The sequence below is a fragment of the Gossypium hirsutum genome, chromosome A11 (assembly GCF_007990345.1).
Source record: "Gossypium hirsutum isolate 1008001.06 chromosome A11, Gossypium_hirsutum_v2.1, whole genome shotgun sequence".
Lineage (NCBI taxonomy): Eukaryota > Viridiplantae > Streptophyta > Magnoliopsida > Malvales > Malvaceae > Gossypium > Gossypium hirsutum.
Window position 1 is genome coordinate 82,295,059 of NC_053434.1, and position 15,368 is coordinate 82,310,426.

Genomic DNA, 15,368 nt, shown 5'->3' on the forward strand with positions numbered 1-15,368 from the left:
TAAGGAAAGTATACCTATCGAACAGTAGTACAGTTCAACAAGACCGGATTGTCGAACCCAAAGGAACTACGAGTACTAGTATTTACTTCCTTTTTATTATCTAGCCTAAAAATTAAGAGGTTTGGTTATCTAAACTAATTACTAACTAAGAATGCATAGAAAGAAAACTTGGAAAAATAATTTTGGGAAATTTTGATTGATTGAGACATTACCTAAGGAAAAATCCACCTAGACTTCACTTGTTATTTAACTCTGAATCAAACAATTTATTCATTTGACTTGATCCGTAGAAATCCCTAAGTTATATTATTATCTCTTACGAGACTAATAACGTCTAACCCTAGGTTGAATAATTGAAATCTCTTTCTAATTAACACCCTAGAAATGCATTAACCCGATCTATGGATTCCCTTATTAGGTTTTACCCTAATCCGGCAAAATCTTGTCACCCTATCTCTAGGCGCACAATCAACTCCTCTTAATTATGACAATTTTACTCTTAGACAAGGTCTATTCCTCCTCTGAATAAGGGCGTTAACTTGAATCAATATCCTGGAATATTAAAACAAGAATTAAGAACATATAATTAAGAACAAGTCAAATATTTATCATACAATTCAGATAATAATAACAAGATCTATCTTAGGTTTCACTCCCCTTAGATATTTAGGGGGTTTAGTTCATATTTATGAAAGAAAACATCTCAAAAGCATAAAGATAACAAAACATAAGAAAACCCAAAACTCCTAAAGAAACTTGAAGGGAGATCTTCAGTTTTGATGATGAATCCGGCTCTTGAGATGGATCAGTTGGCTTTCCTTGAGTAATTCCTTGCTTCCTACTAACTACCTCTTCAGGTGTTTAAATAGGCCTTAGAATGCCTAAGAGATGTCAAAATTGGCCTTTTCTGAATTGGACTAAACTTGGGCTCGGCAGGGACATGCCCATGTGGCATGCCCGTGTTTGATTACTTAAGGCTGTGGTCAAGGCTGTTAAATGGGCACGTGCATGTAGTCTACCCATGTAAGTCGTGCTTCAATCCAGCCAAATGGAAACGACCATATGACATGCCCGTGTGAGGAAGTCCAGGCCGTGTTGATTTCCCACGTGGGTCTATTTTCTCCATTTTTAGCCCGTTTCTTGCTCTTTTTACTCTCCTTTGCTCACCTAAGTATAAAACATGAAATTAAAGGATTAGGAGCATCAAATTCACCAATTCTAAGGAGAAACCATCCATAAATGCGCTAAACATATGATAAAAATACGTATAAATTATGGTTTATCAAATACCCCCACACTTAAGCATTTGCTTGTCTTCAAGCAAAATCCTCAACTCAGAATCAAAATAAATTCTTCTCAATTTATAATCCCTATCAATAATATCTCAAAATAATCTATAAGTATTCATATATTGAAAATTCAACTAAAAGTTTATCAAAGTTTCAAACATTCCAAGTTGATCATTTTATCACGAAAACATAGGTGTCTCCCCTTATCTAAGTGATTACTTTGATCAAAATATCGCAGAGTTTAACATCCTCACTAAAGATTCACTCAAATCACTCAAGGTGTTTAAGGATATCAATAAAAGCACTCATTAGTCAATATGAAAAGTTATTACCATAGGTTTGCTTGAAAATCAAAATCTCCACCACTATATATTGAGCTGATACATCAATTAAAAAGCTCTTTTAGAGGGTTGTAATATGGCTTTGGTTAGGGGGTGTGGTCACAAGCTGAAAGAAAAGGTTAGAATCGAGGTTGAATTGAAAAATCACTTAGTTATAAAAATAACTAGTCATCAATTGAATACAAGTGAGCTTCTTCTGAGAATATGGAATTAACATTCAAGCTCAAAAACGACGAATTACAACTAATATGTATTGAAGTACACTCATTTTTTTAAGAACAAGTCAAATACATAGAAGAGCAAAACATAGCTAAGCAATTAGTTTAAATCAAATCTCGACAAAAAATAGGGATCAAATTAGGGGATTTCAACAATAATGGGTTATGGGTTAATATTGAGGGTGAATCAATTAATGGCTTGTCAGGCTCAAAGCGGTTCACTGAAGGTTAATTACGAAGGTAGGCTTTTGTGGAGTGGGTGGGTTAAACCTAAGTGCCTTTATCATCTTGACATATCAAATCAAATGGTATGGTCTTGACATGCATAATCAAGCAAGTTCTAGAATAACAATTCGATACTAACGCACTCAAAGCAACAATAAAAGTGAGCATGAAAGAAATAATAGATGCTCTAAAGGCTCAAGATCTCACAAAAATTATGGCTTTTTGATGTTCAAACTTGTGAATTTCAACTTAAGATAATACTTAAACTTAGGGAAACAACCTAAAATTTTTTAATTCTTCAAAAATCAACTTATCATGCTTGATTCCATAATGTCTTAAAGTTTAAACAATCAATGCATAAATGCCTATGTTTTAATTCAAGGCATATCAATAAAAATCTTAAGTTAATTAAAATTCATTCTAATAGTGATATGAGTGATTCACGTGAGAAGAAGACAGAATTCAGGGATTTCTAATGATGATATAAAAGACCCCCCACACTTAAGATGTACATTGCCTTCAATGTACAAAGATAGATATATTGAAAAAGATAGATTTATAATCATAAGATAGGGAGAGAAGTGAAGCTTCTTGAATGATGAATAAACTCCTTGAATTGGAGTTATGGAGAGTAATCGGCCAAAGCAAAGATGAGAGTGGAAGAGGGTACTCCAGTGGTGGTCGAGGTTCATTAATCCATAAATCTTGCGCCAAAAGAATATTATATCTGGTTGTATCTATGGTCGTGGTCGAGCAAGACATGTCAGTCATAGAGAACCTTTCCTGGTGGAGTTTTTAGTTCCTATAGGATGATGAGCTTTGGAGCTCTTTATAATTGTGATAGAATCAGGAATTTTTTAGGGAATATAAAGAAGCATAATTACTCGTAATGAAATAGCCAAAATTAAAAATTGGAAAATAATAATTATAAAACCTAATAAAAAAAGCTTAAAGAAAAATAAAAGTAGTCTTAAAATAGAATAAAAGTAAAAACATAAAATAATAAATAAAAGTTTTTAAACATCTTCATCGTTAGATAGTTTGTGAGGTGGGGGTGGCGATGAGATGTGAAGGTGTTGACAAATCTGGTGAAGTGTCGCATCAATGTGATCAAAACACTGAAAACACTACTGCTCAAATCGTGTAAGGCGCTCAGAGATGTTAGAATATGAAGCTGCCGCATGAACTGGATGATGAGGAGGTGGTGGCTGAGTCGATGGATCCTCGTGACGTGGAGGGACATCATCATGAATGTCCTCTAGGTCCACCTCCTCAGTGGACTGGACGAGGTGGTACTACGGTGGGTATGTGCCATGTCGTTTCTCGATCATCCTCATGCTTGAGATGTCCTGTGGGGACATCTAGCTGATGAGAGTGAGAGAGGATGATTGTGCTACTGTGTTGAGGAGCCCAAAGTACTGAGCCAATCGAGTCACATAGGGCCCGGTAGTGATGACCCCTCTCTTGTGTCGCTCCGTCTGGTGGCGAATCGCGAGGGCAATAAAGTAGGCAAGGTTGTTGACGTAGCCATTTGCCATATTCCATAAGAAATAAGTGTCGTGGGTGGTGACAACGCTGGTGCTCTCTCGTCTCCCTGTCAGAGTGTGTGCCAAGATGGCATGTAGATACCTCAAGGATGGAGGGAAAATCGATGTCTTAGAGAGGCTTGGATCATAGGTGGCCGAGGCAAGGACATGTCCCTCCAGCATTTTAAGGGGGAGTACTGAATGGGGCGGTGGAGGGTGTCGAGTTCATTGTCGTCTATGAACTCCTCCGTGTACAGCCTTAGGCTCAAGATCTCAAAGAAAAGCCCTCACGGGTCAGTCGTCAGGAAGGCTCAGACCGCGTTAGCCAATTGAATCTGTTCGACTGCGGCCCAGTCAATGTAGCGGCCCACACCTAGGGGTCGGGCCCGTAATATCTGATATAATTCCTCTTGGGGTTCCAAGGGAGCCTAGAGGAACGGGTGCCTAATCTCCGTGGTAGGACTAGAGGATGATGCTGCCTCTTTCCTCTTATTCGAGGCGAGAACAGCGGTATTCTTACCACCTGAGGACGACATTGTACCTACATTGAGAAATCGAAGTTCAACCAATATGCCCCAAGAATAGTATGGAAAATCAAGACTAAATATGAATATTTCATGAGATTTATGTACTAGATGATACAAACTAAAACAACTAAATATATCAAGTTATAGGATTATGGGAATAATGAATGAATGCATGTGGGTAAGCATAAATTTCATGGAAACAAGGAAAAATGAAAGAGTATAGCATAATGTAGTAACTAAAATGACAAATTTTTTATAAAACAAGCATGAGTGTTTTAATATTCTAACTATGAATATTCATTCAAAATAGTTCAATAGAGCAGAGAAATCATGAAATAAGCAACATATTTAAAGAAAATAAAGAGAAAAGAGTAAACAAATGCAAAAGGAAGGAGCTTGGGGCACAGGAATCGATGCTGTAGAAGGTGCATGGGCGTGGGGCGTAGGGTGTGTGGAGTTACAGCGGCTAGGGTTAGGGATTTTTGGGGAGGGAGATGATGAATAGTGAGGGGTTTATATAGATTTTAGGGCCCATGGTCGTGGGACACGCCCGTGTGCCCTAACTTTTGCCTGTGTGTTTCGTGAATTTTGAATTTGGGTGCATCTGACATTCAGCCCACGCCCATGTTGCTTGGGCGTGTGGGTACACATGGTCGTGTCTTTCTTCATTTGCTTCTCTCACGCCCATGTACATAGGTCCACGCCTGTGTACATTTTGACAGTGTCGACCATGGGTGGATGGCACGGGCGTGTCGCACGCCCGTGTTACATTCTCAGTTTCAACCACGATTTCAAGGCACGTGCATGTCTCATGCCCGTGTTGTTTTGGCAGTTTCGTCCACGACCATGTCGAACGGCCGTGGCAACTTATCACATCCTGTGTTAGGGAAAACTCTTGCCCTATTTTCACACGGCCGCATTGCACAGTCTTGTCTCCTCCTATGGTGTGAGCACGGACTAAGGCATGCCCGTGTGCCTGGCTGTATGGATGGGAAACCCTGTGTTTCAAGACTCAGTTAGTAGGTTAGATGTGAAAAACTAGAATTTAAATAAGTCATTATTGTTAGTGCTCGGGTTGCCTCCCGAGAAGCGATTATTTATAGTCTTAAGCTGGACTTACCTCTCTTCTACATGGTCAATATGGTGCGAGGAGTTTACACTCCTCATCCCTACTATCAACTTTATCAACATAAGGTTTAAGACGAGTATTTTTTACCTTAAAAGTACCGAATTTTGGATAAATTACCTAGATTGTACCATATGGAAAAATACTGAATACCGTGAGAGGAATTTCTTCATTAGGTTTAGAAGTGGTAATGCGAGGATCTGCTACATCTAGTAGTACTTTGTCTCCAACCTTATGTTGATTTGGTGAGGTATTGAGCTCGTCCTGGCTCTGTTTCAGTTTATCGGGTGTTCCCAGTTTTTGTGTTTGCCATTCATCTAACTCCTCGATTTGTAGCCTTCGTTCTTCATAGATAGGTCCTTTGTTGTTGTTTGAACACGGCTCATATGCATTCTTCGTAACTATTTCCTGCACAGAGGGTTTCACCACTTGATCAGTACTAATAGAATGATTTATACAACCACCTTCAATTTTCGATGTGTTACTCAAATTATGAGCTTGAAGGGTGATTGTTTCATCTCCCACACGAAGTGTGAGTTCACCTGTGCCAACATCAATAATAGTTCTAGCAGTCGCTAAAAAGGGTCGTCCTAAAATTAAAGGTGCGTTACTATCCTCTTCCATGTCTAGAATAATAAAGTCTACTGGGTATATAAATTTATCAATCTTAATAAGAAAATCTTCAATGATACCCCTAAGAAACCTAATGATTTTATCAACCAATTGAATACCCATCCTAGTTTGTTTAGGTTTCCCAAAACCTAGCTGTTTAAACATTTTATAAGGCATAACATTAATGCTTGCCCCTAAGTTAGCCAATGCATTATGAACATCTAAACTATCAATTAAACAAGGAATCGTAAAACTTCCTGGATCTTTCAATTTGTTGGGTAGCTTATTCTGTAGAATGGCTGACCAAACTGCATTCAACTCTACATGGGACGCCTCATCCAACTTCCATTTATTTGTTAAAATCTTCTTCAAGAATTTGACTGCATTTGGCATCTGCATAAGAGCTTTAATAAACGGTAAATTAATATGTAACTTTTTTAATAATTTAAGGAATTTACTGAATTGTTCTTCTGTGCGGTCTTTCCTTGTCACGTTTGGTTCTGGCACACGAGGTTTGTATTCTTTACTTACCGGTTTCTAGTCATTTTGGTCCACGTCACCCTTACCTTTACTTACCACAGTTTCTTCCTTCGGTTCTGCTTCAGGTGCAACAGACCCTTCCGCATCTTGAATGGTAATTGTATTGATTTTCTCCCTTGGGTTAGATTCAGTGTGACTCAGGAAACTACCTTGTGGTCGTTCAGAAATCAATTTGGTGAGTTAGCCTATCTGAGTTTCGAGCCCTTGGATTGACGCTTGTTGATTCTTAAGGGCTGTCTCGATATTCTAGAAACTAGTTTCTGAGATCGAGATGAATTTTGTTAACATTTCCTTAAGGTTCGGCTTTTTTTCTTGCTGGTTAGATGGTTGTTGAAAACCCGGAGGATGTTGTGGCCTTTGATTTCCTTGATCGACCCACGAGAAATTAGGATGGTTCCTCCAAGCTGCATTATAAGTGTTACTATAAGGGTTATTTTGGGGTCTAGAGTTATTGTTACCCATATATTAGACTTGTTCCTCCTCGATACTAGGGTTGAAGGGTTAATATTCTATGCATGCTCCTCTTCCATTCGAATCACACCTCATCACTAGATGTACCTGAGTAGAACCATACAAACCGTCAATCTTTTTATTTAAGAGTTCTACTTGGTTAGATAGCATAATAACCGCGTCGAGGTTGAAAACAGTGGCTGCTTTCTTTGGCTTTGTCCTCATAACTTGCCACTGATAGTTATTCAGTGACATCTCCTCAATAAATTTGTAAGCCGCCTCAGGTGTCTTATTGTTGATGGTTCCACCAGCGACCGCGTCGATCATCTGACGAGTTGAAGGATTTAGGCCAGTATGAAACGTTTGAACCTGTAGCCAAAGCGGTAACCCATGGTGAGGGCACCTTTTCAAAAGGTCCTTGTATCTCTCCCATGCATCGTAGAGTGTTTCTAAATCCATCTGCACAAAAGAAGAGATATCATTATGTAATTTGGCTATTTTAGCTGGCGAAAAATATTTTAATAAAAACTTTTCGATCATTTGTTCCCAAGTAGTGATTGACCCTCGTGGTAACAAGTTCAACCATTGTTTAGCCTTATTCCTTAACGAAAAAGGGAATTACTGAAGGTGAATGGCTTCATCAGAAACGCCATTGATTTTAAATGTATCACAAAATTAGAGGAAATTTGCCAAGTGAGCATTGGGATCCTCGTCCTGTAAACCATCAAACTGAACAAACTATTGTATCATTTGAATTGTGTTAGGTTTCAGTTCAAAATTATTTACAGCAATAGCAGGTCTAACTATACTTGACTCAGTTCCTGTTAAATTAGGTTTAGTATAATCATACATAGTGCGTGGAGCAGGATTCTAATTTACTGGATCAACAACAATCGTAGGAGGTAGCGGATTTTCTTTCTTTTCAGCCATCTCCTCGGTTGTGGTTGAAGTATCGTCCTCTTGCTCGTCCTCTGTATATCTTAGGCTTCGCCTTATTTATTGTCGATTTCTGTGAACTGTGCGGTCGATCTCACTGTCAAAAAGTAGTGGTCCTAACGGGTTTCTTCTGGTCATAAACTAGAAAAACCTGTCAAAATAAAATAAGAGAAAAATTAGAAAATAAAAGAAAATAAAAAACTTAAATTGAAAATAAAGTAAATGGCTAAAGTAATAAAGCATGGGATAAAAATATATATAAATTATGGTTTATCAGTATGAGCACTGCGTGTGTTTTGAGGACGGCCTCAGAGATGATTTACGAGTTCTGATATCTCCATAGAGGGAGCAAGATTTTGCTATGTTAGTGGAAAAGGTGAAGATCGCCGAGGATGTGAAATGCATTGAGTGCCAGAATCATGAGTCAGACAGGGGAAGGAACAAGAGGGTTTGGGAGCCCTTAAGTTCAACTTTAAGGCCTAAGAAAAAGGCCAGAGTTGATGGGTCGGTCAAAGTTAGGCCTCCTGTTGCTACTTTTGGGTTGCAGCCTTGTACTGTTTGTGGGAAACACCACCAGGCCGAGTGTTGGGTACGGATGGGGGCATGTTTGAGGTGCGAATCTATGGAGCACTGTATCAAGGATTTTCTATGGAGGCCCAATCAGATGTAAGCTACTGGTAGGGGTACTGTTTACCCTCAGAGAGGTTTTCAGTAACCACCGAGAGGCTGTGGTAAAGCCAGAGGTGGAAATGGTATGGGCCATAGTCGAAGAGCACCGGGTAGAGGTACTGGTCATACTGAGGCAAGACAGCCGGCTCTGGTTTATGCTGCACGTCGCTGAGTGGATAGAGATGCCCCAGATGTTATTACGGGTAAATTCCTTATTCATCATGTACCTTACACTGCATTAATTGATGTTGGATCTTCGCACTCTTATATAGCATGCACTGTGTCTGAGACTTTGGGTATAATGGTTGAAAACACTACGAGTGACGTTACCGTGTTGAGTCTATTAGGGCAATAAGTGAGACTGGATAAATTGTTTAAGGATGTACATTTGGAGGTTCAAGGAATGATCTTTTTAGCGGACTTAATGGAACTTCCTTTTGGGGAATTCGACATAATATTAGGCATGAACTGGTTTGTTAAGCATCAGGAAAATTTGGATTGTGCAGTGAAGCGGATGATACTGAAAGCTGAAAAGGGTGATGAGGTAATTGTGATTGGGGAACGTCGAAATTATTTGTCAAATGTGAATGCTGCACTTAGGGCCAAGAAGTTGCTGCGCAAGGGTTGTGAGGCATATTTAGCCTACGTCAGTGCTTCAAGTTCTGAGGTTTTTTCTGTGAGAGATATCAGAACAGTTAAGGATTTTCTAGATGTCTTTCCCGATGACTTACAGGGGTTAGCTCCTAACTGTAAAGCTGAGTTTGGGATAGAGCTCTTGCCTGGTATAGCTTCGGTGTCTATCGCCCCTTATAGAATGGCACCAAAGGAGCTTAAGGAGCTTAAAGTGTAGATTTAAGAGTTACTGGATCGATGGTTTATTCATCCTAGTGTGTCTCCATAGGGAGCACCGGTTTTATTTGTGAAGAAGGATGGAACCATGCCTAAGTACATTGACTATCGGCAACTGAACAAATTGACTATCAAGAATAAGTACTTCCTACCGAGGATTGACGATCTATTTGACCAATTTCAAGGAGCTTCAGTCTTCTCTAAGATTGATCTTCGATAGGGGTACCATCAACTGAGGGTCAAGGAGACGGATGTTTAAAAGACAGCCTTTTGGATTCATTACAGTCATTATGAGTTTCTAGTGATGCAGTTTGGACTAAAGAATGCACCAACAACTTTTATAAATCTGATGAACTGGGTGTTCCAAGCCTATTTGGATCGATTCGTAGTGGTGTTTATAGACGACATTATGGTGTATTCGAGGACTGAGGAGAAACATGATGTGCATCTCCGAGTCATTTTGTAGATTTTGAGGGAGAAACAATTATAAGCTAAATTCAGTAAGTGTGAATTCTGGCTATGAGAGGTAACTTTTTTGGGTCATGTGGTGTCTGCAAAGGGGACTAGGGTTGATCCTCGAAAAATTAAGGCTGTTCTGGATTAGAAACAACCTAAGTCGGTATCTGAGATTTTAAGTTTTCTGGGTTTGGCAGGGAGTTATAGACACTTTGTTGAAGGGTTTTCATTGATTGCTGCACCTCTGACTAAGTCGTTGCCTAAAGGAATACCGTTTAACTAGACTAGTAAGCAGCAAGAAAGTTTTGGGAAACTCAAGAAAGTTCTAACTGAGGCCCTTGTCTTAATATAACCAGAGTGTAGAAAGGACTTCACTGTCTACAATGATGCATCACATGTTGGTTTAGGATGTGTGTTGATGCAAGGAGGTAAGGTAATGGCTTATGCGTCTCGTCAGCTTAAGACGCATGAGGCAAATTATCCGATTTATGACTTGGAGTTAGCTGCAGTGGTGTTCGCACTAAAAATTTAGAGGCATTACTTGTACGACGAAAAGTGTATTATTTACACAGATCACAAGAGCCTCAAGTATCTCCTCACTTAAAAGGTGTTGAACCTTAGGTAGTGCAGATGGATTGAACTGCTTAAGGATTATGACTGTTCGATTGAATACCATCCTGGTAAGGCAAATTTGGTAGTCGATGTTTATTTGACAATAGTAGTTTACTGGCTGAACTTCAAGTTAAACCGAGATGGATTGAATAGATTAAAGATAAGCAGTTGGAGGATGAGTCACTGGGTTCTCGTTTTCAAAAAATAGAGAATTGGGAAATTTTAGATTTTAGACTGAATAGTGAAGGGGTACTTTGTTTCCTTGGGAGAATTTGTGTATCGAAAGATACTGATTTGAGGCAGTCTATACTAAAAAAGGCGTATAGTAGCCCTTATGCTATGCATCCTGGCAGGAATATGATGTACTGAGACCTTCGAGAATTATATTGGTGGCCAGGTCTTTAGCGGGAAGTTATTGATTTTGTGAGTAAATGTCTGACTTGCTAGCAGGTTAAGGCAGAGCATCAGTTGCCTTTAGGGTTACTTCAACCAGTTAAGATTCCATTGTGGAAATGAGAGAGAGTGACTATGGACTTTATTAGTGGGCTACCCCTAACGCCTTCTAAGAAGGATTCGATATGGGTTATTGTGGATTGATTGACCAAGTCTGCCCATTTTATACCTATTCGTACTGATTACTCATTGTAGAAACTGGCTAAGCTGTATGTGTCTAAAATTGTGGGACTGCATGGGGTACCGATTTTCATCATATCCTGTAGAGATCCTCGCTTCACGTCTCAATTTTGGAAGAAGTTACATAAAGTATTGGGTACAAGGTTCCATCCTCAGAAAAACGGTCAGTCAGAGAAGGTGATTCAGATATTAGAGGATATGTTAAGGAGTTGTATGATTAACTTTCGGGGTAGTTGGGAGGATTATTTGCAATTGGCAAAGTTTGCGTACAATAATAGTTACCAGTCCAGCATACAGATGGCACCTTACGAGGAATTATATGGTCGTAAGTGTCGTACTCTTACGTGCTAGACTAAGTTGAGCAAGTAGCATGTTCTAGGTCCTGAATTCATTTCTGATGCAGAAGATAAAGTTAGATTGATTGAGGATCGACTGAAGGCGACATCTGATAGGTAGAAGTCATATGCAAATCTAAAGCGTAAAGAGATTGAGTATTCTGTGGGGGACTTTGTGCTTCTTAAGGACTCTCCATGGAAGAAGGTACTGAGGTTTGGTCGGAAGAGCAAGCTAAGCCCTAGGTTCATTGGGCCTTACCGTGTATTGAAGCGTATGGGATCGGTTGCCTATCAACTTGAGTTGCCTCCAAAGTTGGACCAGATTCATGATGTGCTCCACGTCTCTATGTTGAGGCGATATCGCTCTGATCCTGCGCATATCATCTCAACTGAGGAAATTGAGGATAGACCAGATCTGACTTTTCTGGTTCAGATTTTAGACCGTGCTGTGAAGTTTCTGAGGAGGAAGTCTATCCCACTGGTTAAGGTACTATGGCATAATCATAGTTCTGAGGAAGCCACGTGGGAACACGAAGAGGTGATACGACAACAGTACCCCACTTATTTTGGTTAGGTAAATTTCGAGGCCGAAATTTCGTTTAGGGGGTAGAGTTGTAACGCCCCAAAAAATTTAGGTATTTATTCTTTTGTATGTTGTGTTGCATAAATGTATGCTTGCTTCAGTGGTTCAATGTCTTAAGGAGTGTGGGAGAGGTCTTGAGTTCAAGCCTTGGCTTGCACAACATTTTGATTTTGGCCTAAATAAACCTTGTCTCCTGTTGGTGAGCTTCTTAAATAAATGTGGGAAGGATGTGTCTCAAAAAGCCTACTAGCCAATTGGTAAGTGGCGTGTTGGGATGCTGAAGGGTCTTGAGTTCGAGCCTTTCCATGCGCAGGGGTGTTCTATTTTGTTGCTTGTGCAAGGAAGGAAGTTGGGTTTGATCAAAACTCTGATGATGGAGTGGTTGAGTGGCAGTGAATAGCTAAATTTGATGAGAGAATAGTGGGATTGGATAAGGGAGTTATCAGTTTGAGTATGGTGAAGAGGGAAATTAGGAGAGAATCGCGGAAGTGGGAAGTTGTGGCAGTAATGGTGTAGATTAAGGACTCTCCTAAGCCATTCGGTCATAGGATGGTTAGACAACTTGTTGCCAAATTTTCTTTTGGTTTTGTGCTCTCAATTCAATAGTTTTCCTTTTTGTCTCTTTCATCTTTCGGTTTGCTGCTTGTTATTGGTAGCCGAATGCTACTTATGACCTGTTGCGCATTTTCGTATCAGACTTTTTGGGTGGCTTTTCAATTGTGTGTTTTGCTAGATCGATTTTTGTCCCTCTTTCTCACCTTCCTTCTTTATTTTCTTACCTTTGCCAAACCTCATATTTTCTTCTTCTTTTTCAGTTGGCCTCGAGCAGTTACTTACTCTTTTGTTTTAGACTGAATACTTTGTCTCCTCTCATTCTCTTTTCTATTCTTGGCTCTCCTTCAACTCTCTCTCTTCCTCTTCTCTGGTGTTTAGCCGAATATTGACTGGTAAGTCCCTAGTTATCTCTGCTCTTTCAGTTTTTCCCTTCTTTCCTCTAAATGCTGAATCTCACCTCTTTTCTCCTTGGTCATGGTGCTTTTGTTTCGGATGTTAGTTTTAAGCGTGGAGTGAAGAAGTTCGCTAGGATTCCTGAGGCAACTGAAATATTCCTTTCATCCATTATTCTAAGGTAACACTACTCATTGGTATTCTCTTGAACTAAGGCACTTTGGTCGGGGTTCTTGGACCTTGGTCGAATATTCCTTTGCATTATTGGAAGTGTGTTTCTTTGGGCTGGTTTGTGTCGTTCAACCCTTGTGGGTACGCAACGGATATAATGGATCTGCTTTCATGCAAATAATCTTCAAGGGTCTATTAGTAACTTTTGTCAACAATCTAAGCGGGCTATAATCACATTCGTTCTAAGAAGGCAATGGTAAGTAATCTCTTGGAACAAGTCTCAATTGGGGTTCCTTGAAACAAGTGTGTTAGATATTTAATCGACATTTCTTTTGTGATATAGGTTGGAGTGCGTAGGATTTGCTCTCGTTTTTGCAATCAGGTTTATAATCACACTGTATAGTTGTTAATCGACAAAAGTCAAAAAGCATGTTTATAGATGCTACACGAGCGTGTGTTCGCTCATGTGGCGAGTCGAACGCATAAACATGTAGGTTTGACAGTAGAGGTTATCATGAGCGATCCCATGGGTTTAGTGTGACAGCCCTAAATTGACCCTAGTCGGAAAGTGGTTTCGGGACCGCTAAACCGAGTCACCGAAGTATTTGAATATGATATTTATTGTCTAAAATATGTGAATATGAATGTGTGAAAGTTTTAAGCTTCGATTTAGTCGATTGCATGTGAATTTAGTTAATAGGACTTATGTGTGACACTTTTGAAATGTGATAGGTTAATCTATAAGGATCTATTAATGCATGTTTCAAAAATGATGGGTTTGCATGTCAAATTTCCATTTATAATAAGTAGTGGCCGGCCATGGTATGGGCTATTAATGATAATATGTATTTTTTATTGACATTTTTAGTTACAAAATAAAATAATGGATTAAGAATAATAAAACATAAGGTGAGTGGGAGGAGAAACCAAAGTTGTTTCATCCTTGCTCCTCATTGCCGTAACTAGAAGAGAAAAAGCTTGGAGAAATTCAGCTATGGTGGTTAGCTAAATCAAGGTAAGTTCTAGGATGATTCTTGGATTTTTAGCATTTTTGTTGAGTTAGACATTAAGTTCTTTGCTTAACCCATGACCAAATTTGAAATGGTGTGCTGTCTTGAGCATTCGGCCATGGTAGGAAATGGAAGAGATATATGGTTGTTTTCATGTTTAATAAATAAGTTACAAATGGTTGTTAATTAAGATAGTTTAAGGTATTTGTAAGTAGTACGAATAAATGAACAACAATAATAAATCATCTAGTGAATTGGTGTAATTGTCGAATTTGAACTAAGAAGTTATTGAGTAATGTTTGTATTTTAAGTGATAGAATAGAGTGAATGCTTGGAATGTGATATGTATGAATTATAAGTTGGATTAAAGGCTGTTATATTGCCTTATCATTTTCGGAAATGTGCTTTGTCAAAGAAATTGAGGGTTGATGTTTAAGTGAGGTAAGTATAGGTATATTCGGCTTGTAGTTTTATAAATGTGATACGAGTATTTTGTTTGTAAATGAGTAGTAAGTATGTTAAGAATGGTTCTTGTATGTATAAGTATATGCAATGATGTTTAAGTACGAATGTATTTGGATGGATGTGCTTATAAGTATAACTTGAGACAAAATGGTATTTAGTCAATACAAATAACCATGTTTGTAGAATGTATTAAATATATAATCGGCCTTAACATAGATATGCATATATCTATAAAAATTGTTAATGCCTAAGTAAGATGTTGGGTTGTGCATGACTAGAGAAAATATATATATATGCGTATGGTGTTTGATAGTTAACCATTAAGTCATATGTACCTGAACCTTATAATATACATGTATTATATTAAATCGCCTATTTGATTTGAAATTAAATGAATTCAATTGTTTTAAATTAAGCTCAAGAGCAAAGAGGATCTAGATTTGATAAGGGAAAGGAAAAAGTAATCGAATAGCCGTTGAAGTCGTTCGACAACATCCGAGGTAAGTCTTCGAGTAATGGAACTTAGTTTATGATTTGATTAAGTCATGACATATAAGCATAACAAATAAACGGTGATATGATGATTCTACTTGAATTATATATTGAGGTAATTGGTTCATACTTATGACGGGCAGCCGAATACGTATAGAGATCATGTTATAAAGCAAATCAAAATCATGCCCTTTGTATGTGGCTATTGACCCGAAAATGGTAATGGTTGATAAGTGTGTTGTGTTTGAGTTCTAATAATGAAAATGAAATATAGATGTGTTATGATTTATTGATATATCTGCATGATTATTCGGATGATAACCGGACTAAGATCTGAAGGCAGTTGTGCGAGTTA

The 15,368-nt window shown here is 38.7% G+C and overlaps 1 non-coding gene across 1 annotated transcript; it reads left to right on the forward strand.

Moving 5' to 3' along the window:
• The first annotated feature begins 7,239 nt into the window (after positions 1-7,239).
• On the forward strand, positions 7,240-7,345 carry LOC121210431 (small nucleolar RNA R71). Its single transcript, XR_005905547.1, has one exon. It is a non-coding gene; the product is annotated as a small nucleolar RNA R71 (small nucleolar RNA).
• Positions 7,346-15,368: the final 8,023 nt, after the last annotated feature.